The sequence below is a fragment of the Apteryx mantelli genome, chromosome 2, assembly GCF_036417845.1.
Source record: "Apteryx mantelli isolate bAptMan1 chromosome 2, bAptMan1.hap1, whole genome shotgun sequence".
NCBI lineage: Eukaryota > Metazoa > Chordata > Aves > Apterygiformes > Apterygidae > Apteryx > Apteryx mantelli.
Genome location: NC_089979.1, coordinates 35,541,863 through 35,557,157, shown reverse-complemented (window position 1 = coordinate 35,557,157; position 15,295 = coordinate 35,541,863). Strand labels below are relative to the sequence as shown.

Here is a 15,295-nt window from a genome sequence, read left to right as displayed (position 1 = left end):
AAGGGCATAACCAGCAAATAAATTATAGAATAACAAGTTGCACTGCATCAGCTACTTCGCCACAGCAGACACCTGCATTTACACTGTGATACATGAGAGAGAAATTATAGGTAGCTGCTCTCTGTTCCACTGAGCCTCAGAAGGACAGATGGGAGGAAGGTGGCAGCTTTCTAAGGCTAGTGAACTTGGGGCCAATTAAACTGTCTTTCTAATATCACTATCTGGCTATATCCCAACTAAATATCTCCAAGTGAAATCTGTCTGCCCTCTCCTGAAGGTGCATAGGTAGGTATACTTGCAGGTAGCAGCCAATACCCGAAAACTATCATCTTATTATAATAATGCAGTCCAGTGCTCAACCTCCATATGCCTGGAGGAAAGCATGAACAGGACATTTATTAGGGAGACTCCTTAATAGCCAATATCACTAAGGGAAAGAGATGGTTATTTATGAATATGGCCTCAGACTAGTAAGGGATGTTGTTGGCAATACAGTGTCTTTTCCAGATATGATCTTCTGCTTTGAGATGTACGTATAATTCAAACTCACAGGTATAGTGATAACAAAGGACTCAAAGATCATGAAATCATCACAACACATCAATAAAAACATGAGAAAGGACAGCCAGTTCACAGCCAACAAGCCCATGATAAAAGCTTAGATAGCGGCTTCATGGAAAGTTCACTAGTTCTCCTTTGGGTTTATCTTCTGTTTTCAGGTGTGTTTAGTGAAATAAACAAGCATAAATAACAAAACAACAACATAATAAACATAAAAATGGAAAAGTATATATTATTATAAATAACTATAAAAATAGACATTACATAGTTTAGTGAAATAAATACATCACCACTATGTAGGAATTCACTAAAAAAAAATTAAAAAATAAAGAGCAGGATCATCTGTGCATATTAGCTTTTTTTCTCTCAGATTCAGGTAACTGTATCTCCACAGAATAAATCATACTGTTACACATCTTACTTATTTTTATGCATTTTACAATCCACTTTCAACACGGATGCAATGGTTGTGATCAAATCAGTGCAGAATGACTTCTACATGAATAGGTCTTAACTCTATACTAGCCTGATCATTTTCTAACCCATATTACTTTTACACCATGTTGCATTTACCTTCCTGCTCCATTATTTAGGGGTCTTCATATCTGCTGTCATCTCCATGTTTAAATGCATGATCAAACTTGTGAAACACACCATTCTTGTTATAACAGTATTATACTATGCCCTGAGCACTTGTCTAAAGCTGCCTAGAGCACTAAATTTCACAACTCACAAGAGAAAATCAGATTTTTTTTTTATCCTCTTCAAAAGGCAACATATAGTTCAGCTGCAAAGAAAGTTACTTCTCCAGTAGGCTATTTTGTGTTTCATTAGCTGTACTGCCCTGAGCATTATATATACACAGAACTCTTCTGAAGTACAAGTACTGAAACACAAGCCACTGTACTGGGATATGTAATGTGAATTTAAGAATGAACTTTAAATTTACATGAAAATTTGGGGTTAAATCATTCATGCTGATGTGGGGTAACACTCTTACTCTGGTTCCAGTTCTTCCTGGAACTTTGTGAACTCTGGACAACTTTTGTTAAATTGCAAGAGGAAGTTGCAAGAGTTCTTTAAAATCAGACAGTGTGTAGAAACCGGAGTCAGTAGATTACCCTAGCAGAAATGACGTCTTGTGCTATTAAATCTTTTCAGTGATACCAGACAAACATTTAGCACTAACTGTATAAGTATGCATGTTAGGAACCACCTGATCTTATTCTCACTGATGTAAGTAGCAGAATCTCCCTTAACTTTGGGGGTGTAAGATTGTACACCATGTTCTGGCACTTCAGAGTCCCATTTATGACTCGTTCATTTTACATTATTTTTAAGCTCTGTGTTAATTATATGGGCATGAATCTAAAACATTCATGTTCCAAATGATTTCTTGCCCAGCTGTAGCTAAGCAATTGTTGCAACTGGGCAATTATGACCATACTGGCTATTCATTAAAATTTAAAACCTTTATAACTTCAGATATCAAATATATGCCTCATAAGCAGGTTCCATGATTATATTGTACCAAACAAAACCATCTTAGACTGTGCGCAAGCTCCATGGTGATTTTTGCACTTGTAGCCAACCCACTAACTTTCCAAGCAAGAAGTACATCAGCGTTCATGATGGTTACCGAGTTGTTTCAGGAGACGGTAATAACTCCACAATGACCCATCATGTGAATCCCATGGAATTAAGTGTTGTATAATGAAGACATTTGAAAAACTAGTAGTACTGCTACTATTGTTTTCTGTTCTCAAAGAAGCAATGACTTTCCTATGCCATAATATTCCAAATGTCCTGCTGGTTTTGCTTTTATCACAGGAGTAAAGGAAAGGACTTCTCCTTCTTTTAAACATAGCAGGAAAGGACTTGTGCTGTACATAAATATATAACAGAAAAGAGTATCTGATTCAAAGAAGCTATTCAAATGATGAATCTCGCATTTATATCCAATGCTCTCAGACTTTCTAAACGCACCATCTAGAGCAGAAACATCTCACCTGAAGCATCTTTCTCCCACTACTCCACAGCACCAGCCAAGTCTCTTTTCTGCCGGTGCCTGCTCTGCTGGCAGTTCGTTCTACAAAGCTTCTACTGTCTTCTCAGTGCTAACTTTCTTAAGTTTCCCTTTCTTAAGTTTCTCTTCAGGGGACAGAGCATATGGGGCATGTTGACATGAGGGAGCACAGCACAGAAATCCTGGAACTAGAGCTGTTGCCATAGCACCAAACACCCACACTACCAAGCCTTGCTTTCTTCTTCACAGGCCAGCACACATGCTTGTGTGTCCACACCGTACTCCACTGAACCAGATAGATTTACAACAATGGTTAGTGCTGGCTTGAAAACTTTCCACACACGCCACTGCACACCACAGAAACACCTGCTGCATACCAGAGAAACAAAACCTGACCAGAACAACAGGTAGACGCAACATCACCGAATGGAAAACAAAGGGATAGCAGACAATCCACTCTTACCATTTTCAAGATAGACACTAACCTATTTTATGAAAAGTTGAAGGACACCAGTTTAAAATCAAATGTGGTAAACAGTAATACAGTTGACTCTAAAGATAGGTTAGGCGTAATACATCCTCTAGCTAGAAATGTCTTACTGGCTGTCTGTAGTAGTACAAAGTTGCCCTTTAAGGAGGTACAGTCTCCTTAAAACACTGTGAAGACCATGTTAGCATTGTCAGGTTGGTAGGCTAGAGGACTTCACACCTCTACAAGAGGCTGGGGGCACATATTGCTGGGTGCGTATTCCCTGAAAAAGCCGTATAAGGAGATTACAAAAGACAAGTAGATTATTAAAGATGCTGAAGCTTATTCTGTGGAAGGGGAAAAAGGAAAAAGAAAAGCTGCTGTGCAGAGATCCAAATCAAGAAATCAAGAAATGAGGTAAACAGCTTATATCACAGACAGTCCTTAGGACAAAGCTGGAGATAAGGAAACAACAGAATGTTGTTGCTAAAATAAAAGAATGATGGGAGAAGAAAAAAGGAAAGAGTAGTAGGAAGGGAGCACTGCCACAGCAGGATAAAGGTTGAAATATGGCTTTTTCCAGGAAATAGAAAAAAAGAAAATACAGCACATTAATATTAATGAAAACATTCAAAGCAGTGCAGCTCTAAGGCTTTTCAGCCACACTGGTGAGTGTCATGGTAGAGGGATTGGAAGTGCTACCAAGCAAATTAAGCGAGAGATTTTCAAAAAAAAAAGCAAGTTCTCCTAGTCAGGCCTAGTGGGAGTACTGCTGTCCTCTGCCTGCCTAGCAGAAACACAGTCGGAGAGGCCATCCACATGCCAAGAAAAATGGGCTTAGCCTTCAGCTTAATATGTCCCAATGCTTCTTCACTGGTGCCAGGATAGCTGTTTCAATATCTCTCTCAGCCAGTGCAAGTATAGCTGGAAATCAGTGAGAGCACAAAGACCTTGCAGGACAGAAAAAGGAAGACAAAGTGCCATACTTGCAATAAAGCTAGAGAGTTGCTTAAAAGACAAATTTCCCTACCCTCCTCATGGGCTGTAACACTTCTCTCTAGCCTTTGTATAGTTTAGCAGATCTTTTGCATCTGTAGTTATAATCTACTTTGAATCTCATTTGCATGCTCTGCTACCCCGTAACTGCACATTCAAATGACTCTTGCAATATATTTTGAACACCTTGAACCCAGAACATCCAACATAGGATTTCCTCTTCCCCTGCCCATCCCCTTCCTATTTACCAAAAACTTTCACTTCCTCAGTGGCACAGACACCAGTTCTGGCAATCGCTTAACTATGTTCTCCAGCTCCTATCTTCCCATATCTGAATCACAGCTACTCTAGGACACTCAGCACCTTACTGGACAGTTTTAGAAATCACATCAAGCTACATGGTAGGCCTGGGGCTTGCCCTAGAGAAAAAACAGTTTCTGTCCACTGAGCCTAATGAACATAAGCCTCATGATGCTGGTAAGGAATACCGGAGAAGGCAATTTCAAGAAATGTGATAGATACATTACTTTTCAGATCTTTTCCCACTTGGTTGATGCTACTGGGAAATATCACCTTTATCAAGACAGAGTTAAAAAAAAAAAAGAAAAAGCCATAAGACCTACGCATTTATAAGTAATGTCACCATATGTAGGAATTCACTAAACATACTCATACCTTCTAATACTCATTTTGTTGGAAGCCCCTAGTGTAGTCATATATGGAAAGAACAAACCTGTTCAACAGTCAAATATACTTCTGCATTAACTCCTGTAATATCATATCATTTCAGTTATGCCCAAGAAAAAGCCTGAATATAAGATACCATCAAAAAATTCATCAAAACATTCTGTACACAAATATCTGTCCAAACTAATGAAGGAGACAAGAAAAATAAGGCAATATATTTTATATATATTATATTATATATTAAATGCATTTCCCACATCAGAAAACCCCCTTAATAGACTATCTTTTTGTTGACAAACTTTCTGAAATTGCTTTCTGTTAAACCAACAAAGCAGTAGTTAAGAACACATTTCTGAATGTCCCTTCCATCTAAACTTTTATCATCTCCGGCTTTAAGTAGTCTTGTAAAATAGAGGAGACTGCAGAAAACATAATCCTAGAAAAGTAGCTGTGTCCCATACTTTAATCCCTAGGGTGAGCTACCAAATTCTTCAGTTTGAGATCGTGCAATTTGCTGTGATAGGTACTTTCAAGAAGTGGCTTAGTTACAAGAACCTGCAAAGTAAAAGCAGGCCTTCACAAAGTAAGTATCAAATTTTTCAACCACAATTTAGACAGGAAGAACTAGCCTCATGCTACATACAGCAGAGACCATAAAGGAAGAAGGACACATTGTTTAGACCGTTTATCATTTTAATACTTTGAACTGAAGTGAGATAGTATGCCACACAAGCACAGGAACAAATTGTAGATACTTAAGATGCCAGCAGTTGAAAAAGATAGACAATGCTGTCCTAAGGTGTAGCAAGTATTTGCTGTTTCCGCTCTTTCCCTAAGAACCAGCACCTACTCATTTTCCCCTTCATCTTTCCCTAGTCTCCTCCTCTTTCTCTCCCCAGCAAAGTGTTTCTGCCAAAATATCATCTCAGTTCAGACGTTCAGCTGACAAAAGTAACTAATCTATTTAGCTCTTACGAGCAATTCTTTAGGATGCACAACAAATACAGGTGTTTCATGAATATTTGGAGCAAATATTTCCAACACGAGATGAATTCTGCCTTTACATTTTGTTCCATGAAGCCACATTTTCAGGAAAGATGCTGAAGACTACCATGACTAATCCTGTCCTGGAAATTACCACATTTAATGATAAAGTCAACAGGAAATGTATTTGAATCAAGCAAAAATAAATAAAAAAGCACAGTCTGTTTCATCCTTCCCTGAAGGACAATTACCATTTAAATCTAAACTAAGAACAGACTAAGGACAGTTACATTGTACTTGCTATTTTATTAGTAGAAACTAAATTTCCCTGAGAAGTGATTAAAGTTACAGTTATCCATAGTATAGCAGTCTCCTATCCTTGTTTGCTTTACTGAAGATTGTTTTCATACAAATGTAATTTTATAATGTTAATATGCATAGTTTGCTGAGTCATGGCTTGGTAAATCTCAAGTCCTATCTATATTTAGCAGTTTAGCAGTTATACACTCATATGCAAGAGAGGACACACATAGATGGGAGAAATAAAGTAGCAGGTCATTGACAGGAGTAGGAATATGGTCAGCAAGAAAAAAGTCCTTCTAATTCTCAGAAGAACAACTGGTGCTTCTACAGAATGAACCTGTTCTTTTTAGAGATAAAAATCCTTTAAAGGTAAAATAACAATTAATACTACTTAATAGAGTCACACAGTTTTGTTTAATTACATTTACACACCTAGCTTAATGGCTTGAGAAGAAAGTATCGCCTACTACACACAAAGCTCATGCAACCCTGAGAATCCCAGCCAAGGGATTCTCTCATTGCTTGCATTATCACATAATGTCTTCTATCCCTTAGGATACTGTAGAAATACTGTAGAAATACAACACTGTTTACAGCAATGCTACCACAGGCAGAATGCTAGGAATCCTAATCTACGGCTAACTTTTTGTTTGTTTGTTTATACCTTCACACTATTCCTCGACTGTTTTCTTTTCTGTGTTCATCCACTTTTGCAAAGGCAGCACCCACCCCAAGGGCAAAACTGACTCCATATTTCCCTGAACACAAGGAATAAAGTCATGTCTGCCCTTCATGCAGAAAATGCACATATGGAAAGGAGGAAAGACCCTGTCTCCTTCTCAGATCGCCTAACCCTTTGACAAAAATAAAAATTGGCTCATGGTCAATACCTTCCCACCAAAAAACTCAAAAGACACCCATTAAGACTCCAAATAACATGTGAAGTACAGAGAGGCAGACAGCTCCTTTTCATCATGGAGATGGAATCATATCTGAGATTAAATACCGCAATACTTAAATTTTCCTGAATAACTACAGATGGGCCAAATGCTACTCTCTAACAAGAAAGACACCAAAAGTAGTGTTTCTGGTCTTGCAGGCCACCCTGCTAAAGCTCAGCTACCAAGCCGAGCTGGGAGGGTCTTAGACCTCTTTCACTGCCTGTGCCAGGAATTCCTTCCCACAAGACCTGCTACTGTGCGATGCTATTTATCTTACAAGAACCAACAAGGTCATAGTAATATCTTACTTCAATTATACAGATAAAATGGAGGGAAACAGTGTAATGAAAGAGTTATTTATATATTCACAAACACATATAAGAAAGAATATCACATTTAAGGAAAAACTATCTAATACTCTTGAACAGATAACATTTAAAAAACAGGAATATTAAACATCTTAAAGGCAATAGCGTCTAATCTCATGGGTGAAAGTTTCATAATTGATTGCACTGTCAGAAAAAGCATTGCATAAGTCCACTGGTCAAGGTAATTATAAGCAAAGACCCAAGACTTATCCTATTTCCTGTGCATTTACAGAGAAAAAAAGCTTATTTATTCAAAAAACTACAGGGGAGAAGCACAGTAACTTCAAGTCAGCAAGTTACCTACTGGTAAAAATGCTCATTCTAAATCACTAAAAATCTAACTTAATCATAGTTTTTAAAAAAAAAAATCTCAACAGCATACAGGTAAAGTAGATCTTTATCTTATTAAATCAACTAGTCTGTAGCTCATCAGGATGAAGTGGAGAAAGAAAAAAAAGCTATAAATCTCAGAAGAGATCAACAGAATGAAAAATCTGTCGACCTCGAGTTCATCAATTTTTAATTCTTGACAGAGATTTCATAATGTCCTATTAACAGTATCCAACTGATTTTAGCTTGTTTCTAGTTTTTCAGAGAAAACTCTTTTTATTCTTCTCATCCACATTTGCAGTGTTGGTAATACTTATTATAAAGATATAAAGTCTAGATATGCGACTTATGTACGTTTTGTATCTACACTGCATTCAATACAAGGTTGGAAGCTATTCACACAATTTCATTATCCCCTCTGTGAAACCAAACTACATTTTCCCAAGATAATTTAGTAATTTCCCAACAAAAATCTTTAAGATAGTCCCTTTTTTATAACTCTTTAGCAATACTATGATGAGTATAGACTTATCTACCTGTCGCTCATCCTTTACAAATACTTGCAACTAACATTAAGATACCTAAATTACAAAAGTCTTCAAGGTACCCTGTGGGATCAAGCTAAAGAATTTCATTTCTGATTTGTATTTCAGTGTGCTAAAGTACATTAAGATTGGTTGGACTGGCATTTTTTCAGAGGTAGGAATGAAAGGCAAGAGATGAGTTCTTGATTTGGGGGTTTGGATGAAAGAATAGAATAAGATTTCAACCTTTGTGCTCTCTATGTATATTCACAGTAATATGGTCTGGCTAAACAACTTTTAAGTGTTAATCAGTGCCAACAGAGAGATCAGTGAAACAGCATGATGAGTTCTTGCAAACCCGTTAAGTGCAAACACATAAAAGATGCATTTTCAACAGAAACCCTAAATGCAGAATCTTTACTGAAGGTGAGGCATCAACTATAAAGATCTAGCTTGACTTTCAGATGCTAAATTAAATTTAGAAAGGAGAAAACCCTTCAAGGCTACTCCTTAGGCATACAGTATCATTACTACAGTAGTCAGCAAGAAACACCATGCATGAAACATCACAACATTGTTTTCTTTTCTCTCTTTTAAATAGAAGTACATTTGAATATACAGTTAAGAGGAAGCAGCTTTAACCTGGGAGATGCTCCAGGACCTAGTCTACTAGAAAACGTGGTTAACAAGGAATACCCGGGGGCCACATTATCTCTCTTAAATAAATTAGATCTATTGCCTTGGCTTAGGTCACAGACTGCAGACCTGGATCAGTGAATTTTACATGCTTTCCAGCGCAAAAACCTCAGAAGACACCCTAGCCACGAAGATCAAAACACAAGCTGGGCAAAGCCGCAAGAGGTAAATCGTTCTTTTGAGAATTACGCGTTTATTTGCCGTATTTCCTTTAAAACCCCACCTGCTCCCACCGGGGAGGTCGTGGGCAGCGACACCTCCTCCCCGAGGCTGCGGGGAGGGCGACCACCCCCAAAAGTAACTCTCGCCTCTTGTAGCCGGCGTGTCCGGGAGCGCGGCCACGGCCTGGCCGGGCACCGCCGCGCCGCCCCGGCCGGCACAACCGCTCCCGGCGCCGACACGGCCGCGCCTCGCGCTGCCCCATCGCGACCCACCCGGAGACCCGGCGGGGCTTCGCGGCCCGACCTGCCCCTCGCCCATCAGCCGGCGGCGGCAGAAGACCTCGCCCTCGCCCTCGCCGCCCCCCTCCGCGGCCAGCCCGTCGCCCTCCTCCGCCCAGCCGCGCTCGGGCTCTGCCTCCGGCCCCTCCGCGAGGGGGCGGCGGCGCGGAGGGGGCGGCGCGGGCCAACGGTCGCGGCCGCAACGGCTGCGCCCCGCCGCCAACTGCCCGCGGGGGGAGGGGGCGGGCAGGAGGCGCCCCCTTCGCTCGCCGCGCCGCGCCGCTAACCCACCCGGCCCGGCGAGCCGCCAGAGCCCCGGCAGCCCGCCCCGCCGCCGAGCGCGAAGGCACTTACTTTGCCGGGTGCGAAAGTTGGGCAGCGGCGAGTAAACTCCACGGTTACCGCCGGGAGGGCGGGCTGCGCGGCAGCACCGGCGAGGGGCTTTGCCCGCGGAGGGGGGCAAGCACCGCGCCGCGGCTCCTCCGTGCGCGGCGGGAAGCGCCGGCCGCCCGCTGCTGCCCCGCGGCCGGTGCAGCCCGCGGAGGAACTTCGCACTGGCTCGGGCGGCCGCCCCGGCGCTTTTCAGCCTACTTCCTGGTGCTGGGCTACATTTGCATACGCAGCACAGGGGAGCGCGGGGCGAAAGAGGAAAAAAAAGCTCTCGGGGGCCGCGCACCGGCCGCGCGGCTCGGCCGGGGCTGCTCGCGGCGGGCGGGGGAGGGGCGGCTGCCCCGGCGGGGCGGGAAGGCGGTGGCCGCGGCCGAATAACGACACGCTGCGAGAGAGGGGGCGAGGGGGGGCCGCGGCCGGTCCCGGCCCCCGTGCTGCCCCGCGACCGGCTCCGGGACGGGCTCCGTTAAAGCCCCAACCCCGCGGGGCACGGCTCGGCCAGGGGCAGCGCTGGGGGCGGAGGCGGCTGCGTGGTTCTGCCAGCAGGCACGAAGACCATCAGGAACGTCTCCAAAATTCAGCTATGGCAGCTTCTAAGACCCTCTGGAGCCTGGGTGGGAAGAAAACAAAGAACGAGTAAATGAAATAAGTTTATTGATTCTTTTTTTAATAAAGAACAGTTTGCTGCCCTGTTGAGAGGTGAAAATGAGATCTCAAAGATCAACAAAAGTCCAAAGAGGCGATATGGACGTGTGGATGTAAAGCCTAGACCAGGCAGTTGAAAAGCTCTACAAGAACTGGAGTCAAGGCGTGAAGTGCGTGCTGCCAGACCGCCAGAGGAAGTTTGACTTGTGGAGATTTTGAAGACAGAGTTTCAAAAGAAAAGCATTGAAGCTTCCCGCACAAAGTGCTGAGGACAGTGGGGCGAGTCTGGGGGATGGTCAAAGCGGTACTGGAAGCAAAATGCTCAAAGGGAAGGAGGTTGTGTCTGTACCCTTTTCGAAGTCCTCCTGTAAGGTCTAACTGTAAGGTGGAGCTGATGGGGAGCTGGCTAGGACTCCCAGCAGAGCGTCCAAATAGCTGAAAATGGCTCAGTGCAGCTCACATCCTATGAGTTTAAGAGAAGAACCTGAAAAATGTCCAGGAAAGCAAACGGTGGCAATAGGATTTACATGTCTTTGGCATGCATGCAAAGACCTGCCACACACAGCGATGTGCAACAATGGCTTCACTGTAGCTTGGGCTGCAGTCCTGTCTCTAGCCTGGGACTGGCCACTGCCTTAATCCCACCAGAGACTTGGTCCCTAGAAGCAGTCAGAACATAATTTGTCACATTTCTAAACCAGTCTCAGATTCCCTGGACATCTGCAGAGCTGTGAAAAGTGGAAGGGAAAAGTTGCTTGTCTTCTTTGAACTGTATCGTCAATGATCAAGACAATGTGATTCAGATACTCAGAGAGTATAAGACCAGACTCTAAAGATATTGTAGGATGAGGTTGTTGGAAATTCTTTCTTTTTTTTTTAATGAAAAGTTGGTAAAGATTTTCTCCCTGCCCCAACTTATGTGAAGTTGTTTAAAAAGAAAAAAAAAAAGACTTTTTTTTCCTGGTGATAAATCTGTATAAAAAGGAAATACCTGATTTAATTTACATTGTCTTTGGATTTTTTTTTTTTTAAGTTGGAAATTTGGATTCCAAAAGTCTGTCCAAAGGTGAGCTACTTTGGAAATGCTATCACAGTGGCTTGTGAGAATGAGGCACTGCGAGTGCCTCACGCTTCCATTGTCTTCCACAGGACAAGTTCCTTGAACTTGTATCTTCCTCCTCGGAAAGAGTAAGTGGTGCAGAGAGCTCACATCTGTATTATCCTCCCTTCTTTCCTCCCCATTTCCTCTTTCTCTTCCTATTAGCAAGTATTCTGCTTGGTTTAAAATTCACTTTCCCATATCAAAGCATTAATATCAATAAAACAAAAATAAGTTTTATAAATGCATAACAGTGTCTAGCAGTCTAGAAAAATACTTTGTTATCTGTAATGTGATTAATTCAGAAAAAATCAAAAAACTATTGAATTATGCTTAGTAAGCTGCTGTGCAATATTAGATTCAGGAAGCACAGCAGAAACTCATCAGTTCTGCCCCTGAAGAGCTAATATGAAAAGAGGCTGGAGTAGAATGAGTATGCTGTGCTGTGTATGAAGAAGAAACAAAGACCAGTGGTTGATATTATATGAAATATTAGTCACCATTTTACGCATCTTAGTTCTCTCTGATAAGAAGAATCCATACAAAATCTACCTTGGGAATTGTAAGCTGGAAAGGAACTATCTCTGTCATTATCTATTCACCAAAAAGAAAACCAGAACTGGCTCCAGCCTCCCTACATCTCTACTGTTAATCACATTTTTAAAAACATGTCTTTGTGTTTAGATCAACAAAGATGGGAGATAAAACAGGGTGTGAAAGAAACACTAAGTCTATCACTGAAGTTCTTGTAAAAAAGGTTGTGAGTCATGTTAGCTAGTCAGTGTTCATACTCTGCTGTTGATTTTCTGCTTTGGGAGCCTAATGCAAGTAATTCAAAAGACTCCCAAACTATTTCTATAGTAGTGAATTAAACATGCCTGCAAGACAGTTCTGAGACCAACAGGCATTGAAACAACCTGTGTCCATACTGTTAAATTCTCTTGGCATTCAGAAGAAGGTGGCTACATGCAAACAGTTATTTGAATAGTCTCTGACACATGTTAACTAACTGCTAGATCAGCTCGGAAATTTTTTGAGAGTGATAGTTGGCCTGGGCCAGGGATTAGTCTAACAATTTGTCAGTAGACTCAGAGCTCCAAGATCCAGGAATGTTCCCTTGGACACTGTATTACAAATTCCCTGCATGCACATAGCCCTATAGACCCTGCAACAATCCAGTTCGTACCCATGTAGGTCCTACCCATGTACCTACGTGTTGCACCTACCAAGTAGGTAGCTACTGATCCACACTACAGTCATTGTTTGCATTGTATCTGTGAGTTGGCAGTGGCAAAAAACTGCAGGGGAAAGCAGCTCTGGACAGTAAATCAAACCTTGTCAAAGACAGTGGATTTCAAATGATAATTTTGTCTATGCTTTTACGTATTCCTTAATCTCATAGTTTCTGAGTACCTGCTGCAGTATCTTTGAGCACAAAAGCAGAATGGTAATAGAAAAATGCTAATGATGAAAATGTAAGGGGAACAGCCACAGCAGTAATTTGGGAGAGATCCCAAGGCGCACTCATGTTCATTCAATGGAAGAAGTAGGGAAAAGACCACTTGGTTCAAAAACACGTCTACAAGGATTTAAATTCTTTGTAGAAGAACACGGAAAGAGAGAGCATGTAGGAAAGCAAAGGTACATGTAAAACTAAAACATTAAAACATCTGGCTTTGTAGATGGAGCCAGTTTTGGAAACTGAGTCTCAACCTGTTGACACAATAAAATGTCTTTTCTCTAGAAATTCCTGCATTTACATGGCCACTGTCTGCATTGTTGCATTTTATTTTATTTCTTCCTTGAAGGATTAGTGTTAAGCAGTTAAGGTCCAAATTGTTTAGCTGCTTTATAATAATATAGTGATTTTTAACAAGTTGGGAAGAATGGATTTTAAAAAATGAGATCCAGGTGATACAGACTTCTTCACTATTTTTTTTTGGGGGGGGGAACAATTAAAAAATCAGAAAGTAAAAGAGCAATATATATTTGCATTCATTTGCCATTCCCTCCTTTCTTATAGGACCTTAAGACTTTAGAGGAAGCTATACTGAACTATGTAAGAAGAACATTTACAAATTTTATTCTCAGAAATGTGCTTCTCATGTGATATAGATTGTTTGTTTTCATTTATTTGTTCAAAGAAAAAGAATATAGGAAAGCTTGAAACAACAGGGTAATGCACTTACATGTATGGATATTCATCCATTCCTCTTCCCAGTTCCAGTTTGGAGCCTGGGAAAATAAGCTTTGCTACACTAAAGAAAAATGAAAACAAAAAAGTCCTAATTTGTAATTGTAGCCCCATTGTGATTATTTGAAATGTATCATACATTAATTTATAATCTTGAACAGTATGCTAAAAATTTTTAAATGACTAAAAACACTTTTGAGAAAAAAGCACAGATACCTATATTGAGTCAACCTGCATTTGACCCATCATTCAGACTAATACTACGCTTATTCAGTAGGTTAAATTTAGGAAAGTTGGCATCTTTCCTGTATTCAATAGTCTGCCTAATGCAAAATCTGTTACATTTTATTACATTGACATTTTCTGGCCATAAATCCTTTATTCATCCTTATTTAGTTCATCTTGTTAATTCCATAATAAGACAACAGACAGGAAAAATGCTTGCTTTGAGATTCTGTTCTTCTGAAAGTTTACAAGAAGCTGCTTCTTTATTCACCTGCCATTAACTTTTTTATACACAGGAATCCTTTCCCCCCCACTTTTTTTTTTTGCTTGCTTCATGAATGTGGGCAGAAAAATTGCTAGTTATTGAACTAAAATATGCCCAGCCCTGGAAGCCAATTGTAGAACCTCTTACAATGAGCTAGGTTGTGTTTGCGGCATGGTATTAGTGAATATCCTTACAGAGAGAGAAAAAGGCCTGCATGCATTCTATAGAATATCTTGGAATGACAGACCAAATAAAAGATTTGCAGTAAAATAAGAGAAACAATCAAAAATGTAATTTAAGATTGATCTGAAACTGAGGAACAGGCCCACACATTTCTTGATTCTAATGAATATCATCTTATTCATACAGCCAGGAAAAAGAGCTGAACCAAGGGGTTCTTCACAGCTCATTTCTATAGGCAATAATAAGGATGAGCAGGCAAACAAGTGGTTCCAGGAGTCCTTTGCTTTCAAAGATTTGAAAGTAGCCATTTGTAGATATTCTTATAGGTCTGAAGAGACTGCTCATGCTATTGAACAATATGTTTAATTTATGCTTAATTTAGGACACAATTTTATGATCACTAATATTAAATTACCTGAAGGAACAGATTTGAACTAATTTAGGAGCAGGTGTATGACCATTTCAAATTAGCAAGATCACACAGACATGAAAACTTTTTTTGTTTTTGCTGTCTTGTACTATGGGCATTATGCCTGGTATCACCAGCCAGGATGGGCATCCAGCCTGCATCTTGCCCACCCTGTTTCACATGAACTGTTAGTGCAGAAGCAATGTGGTGTTTCTGGAGGCAGCTCCCGGAGTGAGGTGCTATGGAAGCACATCCTTCCCTGTCCAAGATCAGCTGGTTGCTACAGAAAATTACCTCACAGAGAGACACTGGACCATCATTAGCATCTCATCTCTATGAGAGTTTAGGCTGCTCCTGGACAGCTGCAGTAGCGGTAGGAACACAATACTGTTCCTGGTCATAGTCTTACAGCAGCATGAAGCGTCCCCGTGCCCCTGCAGCTTTCCTTTTCCTCTGGGATAGCACAGAGCATCAGGCAACATATGTGGACACTGAGTTACTGAAGTCAGAGGTGGTAGCATTGATGGAGGCATTAGGTACTGATTACAGTTATCAGCCCC

The 15,295-nt window shown here is 41.1% G+C and overlaps 1 protein-coding gene across 3 annotated transcripts in view; it reads right to left on the bottom strand.

Annotated features, from left to right (window-relative positions):
- Window positions 1-9,743, bottom strand: part of LYN (LYN proto-oncogene, Src family tyrosine kinase) — a 52,214-nt gene extending 42,471 nt beyond the window's left edge. For all 3 annotated transcript variants that reach the window (XR_010883282.1, XM_067290465.1, XM_067290466.1), the window contains exon 1: window positions 9,680-9,743. The gene's annotated coding sequence lies outside the window, so the exon portion shown is untranslated. The remainder of the gene's footprint in view (window positions 1-9,679) is intronic.
- Between the last annotated feature and the right edge of the window lie 5,552 nt (window positions 9,744-15,295).